Source organism: Chiloscyllium plagiosum, chromosome 4, assembly GCF_004010195.1.
Source record: "Chiloscyllium plagiosum isolate BGI_BamShark_2017 chromosome 4, ASM401019v2, whole genome shotgun sequence".
Lineage (NCBI taxonomy): Eukaryota > Metazoa > Chordata > Chondrichthyes > Orectolobiformes > Hemiscylliidae > Chiloscyllium > Chiloscyllium plagiosum.
The window spans coordinates 5,234,528-5,247,266 of record NC_057713.1 but is presented as its reverse complement, the minus strand read 5'-3'; the positions used below and the strand labels follow the sequence as shown (position 1 = coordinate 5,247,266).

At 45.9% G+C, this 12,739-nt stretch overlaps 1 protein-coding gene across 1 annotated transcript in view; it reads left to right on the top strand.

The window, feature by feature from the left end:
• The window catches only part of LOC122548761 (cadherin-2-like), a 213,236-nt gene that overhangs the window by 53,811 nt on the left and 146,686 nt on the right, over positions 1–12,739 (top strand). The window lies entirely within an intron of this gene.

Genomic DNA, 12,739 nt, shown 5'->3' with positions numbered 1-12,739 from the left:
GAAGGGCCTGTTTCCACACTGTAAAGTAATCTAATCTAATCTAAAAAAAAAAGAGTAGGCCAGAGGCTTGGAATACTGTGGTGAGTAACTCACCTCCTGACTCCCCAAAGCCTGTCCAACATCTACAAGGCACAAGTCAGGAGTGTGATCGAATACTCCCCACGTGCCTGAATGGGAGTAGCTCCAACAACACGAGAAGCTTGACACCATCCAGGACAGAGCAGTCCACGTGATTGGCACCACATCGAAGCATCCACTTCCTTGCTCGAAATCCATGACCACTTCCATCTAGAAGGACCAAGGCAGCAGATAGATGGGAACCCCACCCCTGCGTCACAACATGACATTCCAGTATAGACACACCCATCTCAGCCTCACTATGATTGGATGTGCCACGGAGATTAGTGGGCAGACCTAGTCTGCCCAAGCTCTCGGCTAGTTCAGCAAAGATACAAGGCTGTAAAATATTCCAGTCTGAGGATTTGGGGTAGACCATTTAGGATGGAGATGTGGAGACATTCCTTCACCCCGAGAGCGGTGAGCCTGTGGAATTCATTACCACAGGAAGGAGTTGATCCCAAAACATTGATTGTATTCAAGAGGCGACTAGATATGGCACTCTGGGTGAATGGGATCAAAGGTAATGGGGAGAGAGCAAGATTAGGCTGTTGAGTTGACGATCGCCCATGATCGTGACGAATGGTGGAGCAGGCTCGAAGGGCCGAATGGCGGCCTCTTGCTCCTATCTTCTATGTTTTGTTTTGATTGCAGATGTGTCCCAATGTGCAGACGTGTAGTTGTATATGGTCCAGGGTTAATGTTGGTGATGCATTAAGCTCCATCCAATCTGAGTGTGTTGAGTCAGTCAGTTGTGTATATAATATGCAGTAACATCAGTGAGCACAGAATCCAAATGTGTGTGCAGGTCTTTGATGTAAAGGCCATGTAAACAGTTAGTGTTAATAAACTGCATGATATCTGACTCAAAAGGAAATTGACACACTGTGGTATAAGTTACGTGAGCTACCACAGAAGGCAGCACCCAGACTGTTTCCTAGTCAAGGGCATTTGACACACTGGGAATTAGGGAGGGCTGGTTACTGGAATCTGTCAGTTCCATGAGGAATACTCCTGGCAGCTGAGAGATGCCACAAGGTGAATGTACATTTTACAAACAAGGTCCCAGGGCATCTGCTAAACACCAGTGTACCTGACCATGGTGAATGACCCCTGTCTTTATCGAGAAGGTCAGTCTTGAACTGGCTTTAATTAAAAATCTGATCCATGATTCCCTTCCACTGAAACCCATTATCCAGGTCCCAAACGAGGGTCACCGGACCCAAAACGTTAACTCTGACTTCTCTCTACAGACGCTGCCAAACCCACTGAGCTTTTCCAGTAACTTCTGTTTTTGTTCCCAAACATCTGAAATTCCACTTTTGAATCTCGGTTGCGTGAGAATTCTAGATACTTTACATCTGGATAACAGGGGCCTCACTGCGCCACGTCGGCAGTGAATAGGATATCCAGAGATTGTGAAAGGCGCTACATAAATACCATGTAATACGTAATTGTGAATTGAGGTCTGGAGACTCTGAATAGGTTGGACCTTCAATTTAGGAAAATTAATTGGCGATGGGGTAATTATTCTGTTGGAACAGGCTTATGAGCAACGTGAAACACATTAGACCAGGTATTAAACCAGCAAAAGCTTCATTAGAGAGCACATTTTATAAAGCATTCAGTGTGGTAGTTAAGAAGCATGAAAATGGATCTTTTTATATTTCTCCCGTCACACGCTTTCTGTTCCGTACTTAGTATTGCTGTCCACTGGGTGTATGTCAAGTGCTTATTGATAGCATCAGTGTATAAGCTGTTTTCCGACTCAGTGATAGCAATTGTGAAAAGATGATGAGCAGTGTGCTATGCTTTTTTGCACGTTAACTATTTGTCGTTCTGTTTGTGGTACATTTGGGTTTGAAGCTCCGTACAGAAAGACCCCTTGCGCTGCCCCCCACCCCACAGGTGTACTCGTGAAAACCGACCTTGTGTTTTCTGAGCAGCTTTCGATATTTGAGAGATTAGATTACATTACATTACAGTGTGGAAACAGGCCCTTCGGCCCAACAAGTCCACACCGACCCGCCGAAGCGAAACCCACCCATACCCCTACATTTACCCCTTACCTAACACTACGGGCAATTTAGCATAGCCAATTCACCTGACCTGCACATCTTTGGACTGTGGGAGGAAACCGGAGCACCCGGAGGAAACCCACGCAGACACGGGGAGAACGTGCAAACTCCACACAGTCAGTCGCCTGAGGCAGGAATTGAACCCGGGTCTCTGGCGCTGTGAGGCAGCAGTGCTAACCACTGTGCCACCGTGCCACCCACAACTCTTCCCAATCTGATGACCTACAGACTTAAGTGGTGTAAAGTGGAACAGCACAGGATCATGTAGGGTGAAGATCAATTGAGAGGGGTGTGCCGATTTGCCATCAGGCTGATTTGAGTATCTGAAATGTGGACACTGGGGGAAATGCAGGAACTGGAATCTTGCTGAGGGAGCAGGAGTCGGCCATTTGGCCCTTTTGAGCTTGCTCTGTCATTCAGTCAGATCGTGGCTGGAGCCAGGCTTTGTTGCTGCAACTTTCCATCTCGCGCTGATCAGGATGAGTGCAAGAATACCAAACTTGAGCAATCACATCTATTTCTACTGCGGGAGAATGGAGAGCTGGTTGGTTGGTTGGTTGGTTGACTGGTTGGCAAGTGGACTATAGCTGTGGTGTTGCCGTGGATATTGTAGTGGGCAGCTCTGATACCAGGCTGTATGCGTGTGTCTGTCTGTGTGCGCATCTGTCTGGGTGTCTGAATGTGCCTGTGCTTTCAAGTGCATCTGCTACTTCAGAACAGATACAAGGCTGTAACATATTTCTTTTGGTTGCAGACAATGTGTCCTTCTGTGCAGACATTTAGTTCCAGAAGATCATGGATCTGAAAGGGGTAATATTGGTAAATGTGTTAAACTCTTCCCAATCTGATGACCTACAGACTTAAGTGGTGTAAAGTGGAACAGCACAGGATCATGTAGGGTGAAGATCATTTGAAGCATAAGAGCATAGGAACAGGAATAGGCCATTCGGCCCTTCGAGTTGGCTTCAATGATCGTTATATTGGTGGCTGATCATCCTCCTCCCCCACAGATTTCCCAATGGTCTTGGCGACAATGTCGAATGTGTTTGGTTTTCTGAGTACAATGTGTTGTTTCACTTGGAGATGGTGTACTTAAACTGATAAAATAAGGGAACATAGAGCATTATGTAGAGGTCCTTCGGCCCTCGATGGTTTCAATGATCGGTGTAACAATCTGAAGCCCATCTAACCGACGTTATTCCATTTTCATCTATACGTTTACCTAATGACCATTTAAATGCCCTTAAAGTTGGTGAGTCTACTTCTGTTGCAGGCAGTACATTCCACACCCCTACTACTGACATCTGTCCAATATCTATCAACCCTCACTTTAAAGCTATGTCCCCTCGTGTTTGCCATTCCCATACTTGGAAAAAGGCTCTCCCTGTCACCCTATCTAAACCTCTGATTATCTTGTATGTCTCAATTAAGTCACCCCTCAACCTTCTTCTCTCTAACGAAAACAGCCTCGAGTCCCTCAGCCTTTCCTCGTAAGACCTTCCCTCCATTCCTCCCACAGTCCAAAGATGTGCAGGTCAGGTGAATTGGCCAGGCTAAATTGCCCGTAGTGTTAGGTAAGGGGTAAATGTAGGGGTATGGGTGGGTTGCACTTCGGTGGGTCGGTGTGGACTTGTTGGGCCGAAGGACCTGTTTCCACACTGTAAAGTAATCTAATCTAATCTAAAGTAATCTAAAGTAATCTACTTCCACATCCTTCCTATAATGTGACCATAACTGTACACAATACACCAGAGTTTTGTACAGCTGTAGCATGACCACATGGTTCCGAAACTCAAACCTTCTACAAATAAAAGCTAACACACCGTACTCCCTTCTTAACAACCCTGTCAACCTGGGTGGCACCAATCAGGGATCTCTGTACATTGACACCGAAATCTCTCAGCTCATCTGCACTACCAAGAATCTTACCATTAGCCCAGTACTCTTTATTCCTGTTGCTCCTTCCAAAATGAATCACCTCACAGTTTTCTGCATTAAACTCCATTTGCCACCTCTCAGCCCAGCTCTGCAGCTTATCTATGTCTCTCTGTAACCTGCAACATCCTTCAGTATTATCCCCCAACTTCACCGACCTTAGTGTCATCTGCAAGTTTACTAACCCATTATAAACGACCTGGATGAGGGCGTAGAAGAAAAATGACAACCAGCAATGGCTCCAAAACAGATCCTTGTGGTATCCCACTAGCAACTGAACTCCAGGATGAACATTTCCCATCAACCACCACCCTCTGTCTTCTTTCAGCTCGCCAATTTCTGATCCAAACCGCTGAATCACTCTGAATCCTATGCCTCTGTATTTTGTACAATAGCGTAATGTGGGGAAACTTATCAAATGCTTTACTGAAATCCACATCAACCGTTTTACCCTCATCCTTCAGTTTTGTCACCATCTCAAAGAACTCAATAAGGTTTGTGAGGCATGAACCACCCTTCACAAAACTGTGTTGACTATCCCTAATCAACTTATTCCTTTCCAGATGATTTTAAATCCTATCACTTGTAACCTTTTCCAACATCTTGCCCACAACCAAAGTAAGGATCACTGGTCTATAATTACCAGGATTGTCTCTACTCCCCTTCTTGAACAAGGGGACAACATTTGCTATCCTCCAGTCTTCTGGCACTAGTCCTGTAGACAATGATGACATAAAGATCAATACCAAAGACTTTGCAATCTCCTCCCTGGCTTCCCAGAGAATCCTAGGATAAATCTCATCCGGCCCAGGGGACTTATCTATTTTCACACTTTCCAGAATTGCTAACACCCATTCCTTATGAACCTCAATCCTGTCTGGTCTAGTAGCCTGTTTCTCAATATTCTTCTCAACAACATTGTCTTTTTCTATGTGTGAATACTGACGAAAAATATTCATTTAGCACTTCCCCTGTCTCCATGAACAACTTCCCACTACTATCCTTGATTGGCCCTAATCTTACTCTAGTCATTCTTTTATTCCTGGTATACCTGTAGAAAGCTTTAGGGTTTTCCTTGATACTATCCACCAACGACATCTCATGTCCCCTCCTGGCTCCTCTTGGCACTCTCTTTAGGTCTTTCCTGGCTAACACTTTCCAGAATTGCTAACACCCATTCCTTATGAACCTCAATCCTGTCTGGTCTAGTAGCCTGTATCTCAGTATTCTTCTCAACAACATTGTCTTTTTCTGTGTGTGAATACTGACGAAAAATATTCATTTAGCACTTCCCCTGTCTCCATGCACAACTTCCCACTACTATCCTTGATTGGCCCTAATCTTACTCTAGTCATTCTTTTATTCCTGGTATACCTGTAGAAGGCTTTAGGGTTTTCCTTGATACTATCCACCAACGACATCTCATGTCCCCTCCTGGCTCCTCTTGGCACTCTCTTTAGGTCTTTCCTGGCTAATTAGTGACTCCCCAGCGCCCAACTGAGCCTTGTTACAGGATCTGACAGGGTAATCACGGGAAGGATGTTCCCGGTGACCGGGGGGTACGTCTACAACCAGGGTGGGCCATTTCGGACTGAGATGAGGAGAAATATCTTCACCCAGAGAGTGGGGAGCCGGTGGGATTCTCTGCCACAGAAAGCAGTTGAGGCCAAAACATTGAATGTTTTCAAGAAGGAGTTAGATACAGTTCTTAGGGCTAAAAGGATCGAAGGGTCTGGGGAGAAGGTGGGAACAGGGGACTGAGTTGGATGATCAGCCATGATGATATTGAATGGTGGATCAGGCTCGAAGGGCCGAATGGCCTACCCCTCTTATTTTGAATGTCTCTGATGTAGTCATGCTATCACTGCACCTCAAAAGCAGTTGTTATAGTTACATCACATCTAATTGGTAATGTTTAGATTCCCCCCAACCCCCTCCACCCCGACACACGCACACACACATGCACGCGCACACAGGTGCGTGAGCACAGACGCACACAGCCACTGAGATACGAAGAGAGACACAGACAAAACAAGATTGCCGGTTTACAGTGCATTAGCAAGTTGAACATTTCCAATTTAGTCTAGCTGTTGGGAATAATGAAAGAGAGCGACTACCTACAGAGCGGACTATCCAGGCTTGGCAGCACTTGCTGTATTCTGCCCAACCATCCTTCAGTTAAATGAAGGGCCAAAAAACAGAGTCACACACAATGGCTGTTAACTACTGTCCTGGAGCCTGGGAAGCAGGGGAGCTCTCTTGTAGCAGGCACTGCTGAGGAGGAAGGAGTCACTCATATGTGATTTTCATTTCTGTGTAGAATTTCACTAACTGATTATCAGAAATGAAATGTAAATGCTTCGCTGTTTGAAAAGCATTTTATTTGTGGGCAGTATTCTCTCCGATCTCGTGCTCCTCCAGACTCTACACTCCTGAGCATCCCTCAGTTGAAATGCTCTTCAATTGGTGGCAATGCCAGTGGCTGTCTAAAGCTGTAGAATTCACTCTTCCTCCTCTTCCCTGCTCTTCCTCTTCCCTCACTACTTCCCCCCTCTCCTCCCTCCCTCCCTCGCTCCCTCCTCCTCATTCCCCACCCTCTGCCTCATTCCCCCTCTACCCCACCCCCACTCTGGAAGCAAGAGTCTAATGATGACTGTGAATCCATTGTTGTTTTGTTGGAAAAAAACCCATCTAACGCATGTCTGTGTGTAGGCCAAACCAGGTAAGGATGGCCGTTTCGTTCCCTGAACATCTGACTGCAGACTCTCAGCAGCGTGATAGACTCTTAACTGCCCTCTGGGCAATTACAGGTGGGCAATAAATCCTGGTCTGGCCAGCAAGCCCCTCATTCCATGGGTGAATAAAAAAAAAAGTAGACCATTCAGCCCATCAAGTTTGCTCTGCCGTTCAGTGTAATCATGCCTGATCTGATAATCCTCAGCTCCACTCTCCTGCCTTTTCCCCATCACCCTGGATTCCCCTTCCTGACTAAAAATCTGTCTGTCTCAGCCCTGAATATATTTAATGCCTCGACAGCCCCACTGTGGTAAAGAATTCCACTCCCCTCTGAGAGAAGATATTCTTCCTCATCTCTGTCTTAAAATGTGTGACCCCTAACTCTGAGATGATGCCCTCTGGTCCTAAACTCTCCCATTTGGGGAAACAATCTCCCCACATCTACGCAGTCAAGTCCCCAAAATGCTGAGGAAGCATGCACTTCTACAGGCCTGCTGTAGTTGGCTGTTCTTGGCAGAGTTGGTGTAGATTTGATGGGCCAAATGGCCTTTATTTGCGCTGTCAGGCTTCACCAAGCCAACTCGCCTGCTCCAATCCTCTCCAGCTGCAGTTCCCTCTTGTACTGACAATGAAACTGAAGGGCATAGGAGCCGAGGCAGGCCATTCAGCCCATTGAGTTAGCTCTTCTGTTTAATGAGATCATGGCTGCCATTTCTCGATGTGGATTATGTGTTTGTATTTCGTTTTGAGAGGGCTGGTCACTCTGGGGTGGAATGGTCTGCCCTGTGGGCGCGGGGGCTTCCTGCTCCTTCCCTCCCTCTTCCTTGTTCGAGAAACCTTGCCTCTGCTTCCTGAAGCCTTTCCCCATGAGGGGTTTGTAGGCAAGTCCGCGAAGGGCAGCCATGTTCTGAAGGGGATGTTATTGGTGAGGGAGGAGTGAGCATTTGCCTACCTTACTCCCCAGGAGAAACACTGACGACTGGAACTCTCCACAATGCATCTGGAATATCCTGTGATTGCATCGTTTTTTTATGTTTTACAGGTCAAGTGGGACAATGTCCCTCAGGGAGAGGCCGTTACTGATGGACACTGCATCAGTGTTTATTGAAAGCTGGCCATTGGGTGGCATTGAAGGGAGGAGGGGGGAATGACGTTATCAAGATGTACGGCATGGAAACAGACCCTTCAGTCCAACCCGTCCATGCCGACCAGATATCAGAAATTAATCGGGTCCCATTTGCCAGCACCCGGCCCATATCCCTCCAAACCCTTCCTATTCCTATACCCATCCAGATGCCTTTTAAATGTTGTAATTGTACCAGCCTCTACCACTTCCTATGGCAGCTAATTCCATGCACACACCACCCTCTGTGTGAAAAAGTTGCCCCATCGGTCTCCCTTAAGTCTTTCCCCTCTCACGTTAAACATATACCCTCTAATTTTGGATTCCCCCACCACAGGGAAAATACCTTGGCTATTTAGGTGAAAGTGGGTACTGCAGATGCTAGCGATTAGAGTCAAGATTAGTGTTGCTGGAAAAGCACAACAGGTTTCCTGATGAAGGGCTTTTGCCCGAAACATCGATTTTCCTGCTCCTCAGATGCTGCCTGACTTGTGCTTTTCCAGCACCACTCTAATCTAGAGCATGGCTATTTGTCTTATCCATGTCCCTCATGATTTTATAAACCTCTATAAGGTTACCCCCCAGCCTCTGATGCTCCAAGGAAAACATCCCCAGCCTATTCGGCCTCTCCCTGTAGCTCAAACCCTCCAACCCTGGCAATGTCACTAGTATATGACGATAAACTATTTCCACTATTTCGAGAACCAGGGGCATTCTCTGAGAATTAGGGCCAGTGTGTTCAGGAGAGATGTTAGGCAGCACTTTTACACACAATGGGTGAGAGAGGTGTGGAGCTCTCTCTTCCACAAATGGCAGTGGATGCCAGCTCAGTTGTTAATTTTAAATCTGAGATCGATAATTTTTCTGTTAAGCAAAGGTATTAAGCTAGGCCACAGATCAGCCATGATCATAGTGAATGGTGGAGTGGACTCAAGGGGCTGAATTGCCTACTCCTGTTTCTATGATCTATTTGAGCAAGCAGCCATTTTGAATACAGAGTGAAGAAGGGTCTCTGAATTCAAAATGTTAACTCTGCTTTCGCTCCACAGATGTCATCAGAGCTGCTGAGTTTTAATGGCAATTTTTGTTTGTATTTCTTAGAATGTTTTTTTATGCGCGTTGTTGTCCTGTCTGCCTCACATTTGTAGTTGATTAACGTGGATGCCGACAGGGAGTGGACGTAGCTGAGAGTGACCTTCAACCCAAGGTGTTAATGTGTGCGGTGCTCTTGTGTTTTGTTCAATTTTTTGAAACATTTCTTGCAGACGCCTCCACACCCAGTTGGAAATAAGACAGAGCTGAGTTTTTTAAAAAATTCTCACTGTTGCTCATGTGTGTTGGAATTTAGTAAGTGAATATACAGCAAGGAAAAATCAACCGTATAATTTTGAGCTGGTTATCTACAAGGCCATTGGATTGTTATATGAAAACTTGAGGAAACCTGCCCAGTCTGGCCTGTATGTGACTTCAGGCTCCAACAGCCATGTGGTTAACCCTTTGACTGAAATAAAACCAACACAGCAGATGCTGTAATTTTGAGACAAACCTCTGGAGAAACTCAGCAGGTCAGGCAGCATCTAAGGACAAAGAGTTAATGCTTCGATTCAGATGTGACTGAAGGAGCACCATATCAGAATGTTAATGTGTGTGTGTGTGTCTCTCTCTCTCTCTCTCTCTCTCTCTCTCTGTCTTGCTCTCCCACCACGTTCTGGCATCAAAATCAGAGAATCCCTGCACTGCGGAAAGATGCAGTTCGGCCCATCGAATCTACAGTGTCCCCCCGAAAAGCGTCCCACCCAAACCTAACCCCTGACCCTATTCCTGTAGCCCCAAAGTTAGAATGGTAAATGCACTTAACCTGCATATCTTTGGCTTGTGCGAAGAAACCAGAGCACCTGGAAGAAATCCACATAGACACGGTGGGGTGGGGTGGGGTGGGGGGGGGGAAACATGCAAACTCCATACAGTGATCCAAGGGTGGAATTGAACCCAGGTCCCTGGTGCTATGAGGCAGCAGTGCTAACCACTGGGCCACCCAAAATGGCCTCCCAATCCACTTAAATAGTCACAAAAGTCTTTTTGTCTTAGGCTGCACAGCAAATGCAGGCCTTAACCACGTGAAGAGTTAAGAAAAAGCAGTACTCTTAACAGCTTTCTTGGTTTGTTAACCTCCCTACAAGATGTCATGGGCAGGTGGCTATTAGTGATGGTGAGGGGGTGTGGTGTGTGGGTGTGGAGTTGAGAACAAGTGTCCTCTGGGCACCATTCCACCCTGTGTGGTTCTTTATTCATGTTGTGTTGGAGTTTTGACTGAGGTAGACTTCTATTAATATGATATTTTTTGTATGTGAACCACCCTGTTGATTGGCATCGTTTTGGTTAAGAATTCAACCTTCCCGGTAAGGGGATGGGATTTGGGGAAGGCTGGGGTGGGGGGTGGGGTGGCAGATGGGAAGGAAGATATCTGATGGTAAGAAGCCCCTGCTGAGGTCCCAGTGAAAAGACAAGCCAGGAATGTTGGAGGAGTGATTTTTGTTGCCATGGCAGCGCGGCCTACTCATGTTCTGAGCCACGCGATGCCTGTCGTTAACCAGTTGTATGACCTGTGTGTTTTTGTTTTAAATTGGATTTATCTTATGATTGCCATCTATTGGCCATCCAGCCCACCATCACAAAGTGGTGCCTGGATCACCACAGTACGGTTTCCTTATTAGGGAGGGAACTGGATCCTTTTGGAGCAGGGAAACTGCTGATGCTGGAAATCAGAAACAAACAAACAAACAGACCCGCTGAATTTCTCGAGCACTCTGTCAGCCTCATTGGAGACAGAGAGAGAAACTGATTTCAGGTCCAGGGAGCCCCCTCCTGAGCTGACAGAGCAGGTTTGGTTAGGACTCGGTCAGGGGAAGATGGCTTAAGATTCTGAGTCTGATTCTACTGAAGTTGCACCGGCTTACAGCGAGACTGGGCATTTTATACCCCAAGGGATTTTCCTTTTGGCACACTGACGACACTTGCCTTTCATAGAAACGTCAACTCTCGAAAAAGACATAGGCTCAAACAGCCAAATGGCCTACACTGCCGTTCTGTAGGGGTTATAACCAATCATCCAACTCAGTCCTCTGTTCCTGTTTTCTCCTCACATCCATGAGGATTGGAGACTTCCATGTTAATTAGGTCAGGTGAACTGGCTCAGAACTTGTACGTAGGGGGGCTTCTCTTTCAGCCATATCCTTTCATTTTCTATTATTCTTAAACTATAAAAATGGTGTGGGATTAAGGTGCCAAATGACAGCTTTTCATGGTAGTTGATTGTATTTCACCGTAAAATACATGTGACAATAAACCGTTAATTTGTTCTTTCTTCCCATTTAGTCCTAAGCACTTCTTCCCCATTGTTTTCAGACTCTGAATGGACCTCTCAAATTTCAAATCGAATGGTGATCGCACTCTTTGTGCACCTTCTCTGCAGCAGTAACTTTGTCTTCCTCACTCTGTTGTATTACCCTAAACTTTGTATTCCTCGCTCTGTCCTTCACCCTAATGCACTTTGTATGGTATGATCTGCCTGTACTGCACCCAAAACAAAACTTTTCACTGTGCTGAGGTACATGTGATGATAAATCAAATCAACATCCTCATTTGGATAGGGTGAATAGCCAAAGTCTTTTCCCCAAGGTAGGGGAATTCAAAACTAGAGGTCATTGGTTTAACATGAGAGGGAAAAGATTTAAAAAGGGATCTAAGGGGCAACTTTTTCACGCAGAGGGTGGTATGTGAATGGAATGAGCTGCCAGTGGAAGTGGTGGAGACTGGTGCGATTACAAAGTTAAAAATCACACAACACCAGGTTAGAGTCCAACAGGTTTAATTGGAAGCACTAGCGCTCGGAGCGCTGCTCCTTCATCACAACCACCTTCACAGTACAAGCTTTCGGAACGTTAGCTACCTGATGGAGCGTCGCTCCGAAAGCTAGTGCTTCCAATTAAACCTGTTGGACTCTAACCTGGTGTTGTGTGATTTTTAACTTTGTCCACCCCAGTCCAACACCAGCATCTCCAAATCATGGGTACAATTACAGCATTTAAAAGGCATATGGATGGGTATATGAATAGGAAGGTTAGAGGGATGTGGGCCAAGTGCTGGCAAATGGGACAAGATTAATTTAGGATATCTGGTCAGCACGGATGAGTTGGACCAAAGGGTCTGTTTCCGTGCTGTACATCTCAATGACTCTATTTAATCTGGATTTCTCCTTGAATGTATCTCTCCGTTTCCCTCGACCTTGCCTTGTGTAGCCGGTTTCAGGTAGAAATGCAGTGAACGGATTTTGTTTTGCGACCGAGCGGCTGTTGTGAAGTGTGAACCGGGGTGTTTTATTTAGCAGGGGGGGGGTGGTATGTATTGTGTGGACTTTGTGTAGCAGTGAATTCAGCAATCGTTCATTGTGTCTGTAGCTCCATGTTGGGCTGACACAGCTGTCATTTTGCACCTCCCCTCACCCTCCACCTTTCCTCGTAAGTGCACGCCTCAGTGTTCTCTTGAAGTGGTGTTTAGTTTTGCTGAGGTTTAATGAGATTTAGTGAAGCCTGGATACTGGGAATGCCACCCATTGTTGAAAGATATTTGGAAACAATTGTGTATGCAGAACCACTCTAATCAATTTTGACACCATAATTACATATTTGTCATTTTAATTTTTTTGCCCCAAGTGTGCTTTTATTGTGGAGGCTTCTTGTAATTATTCCTC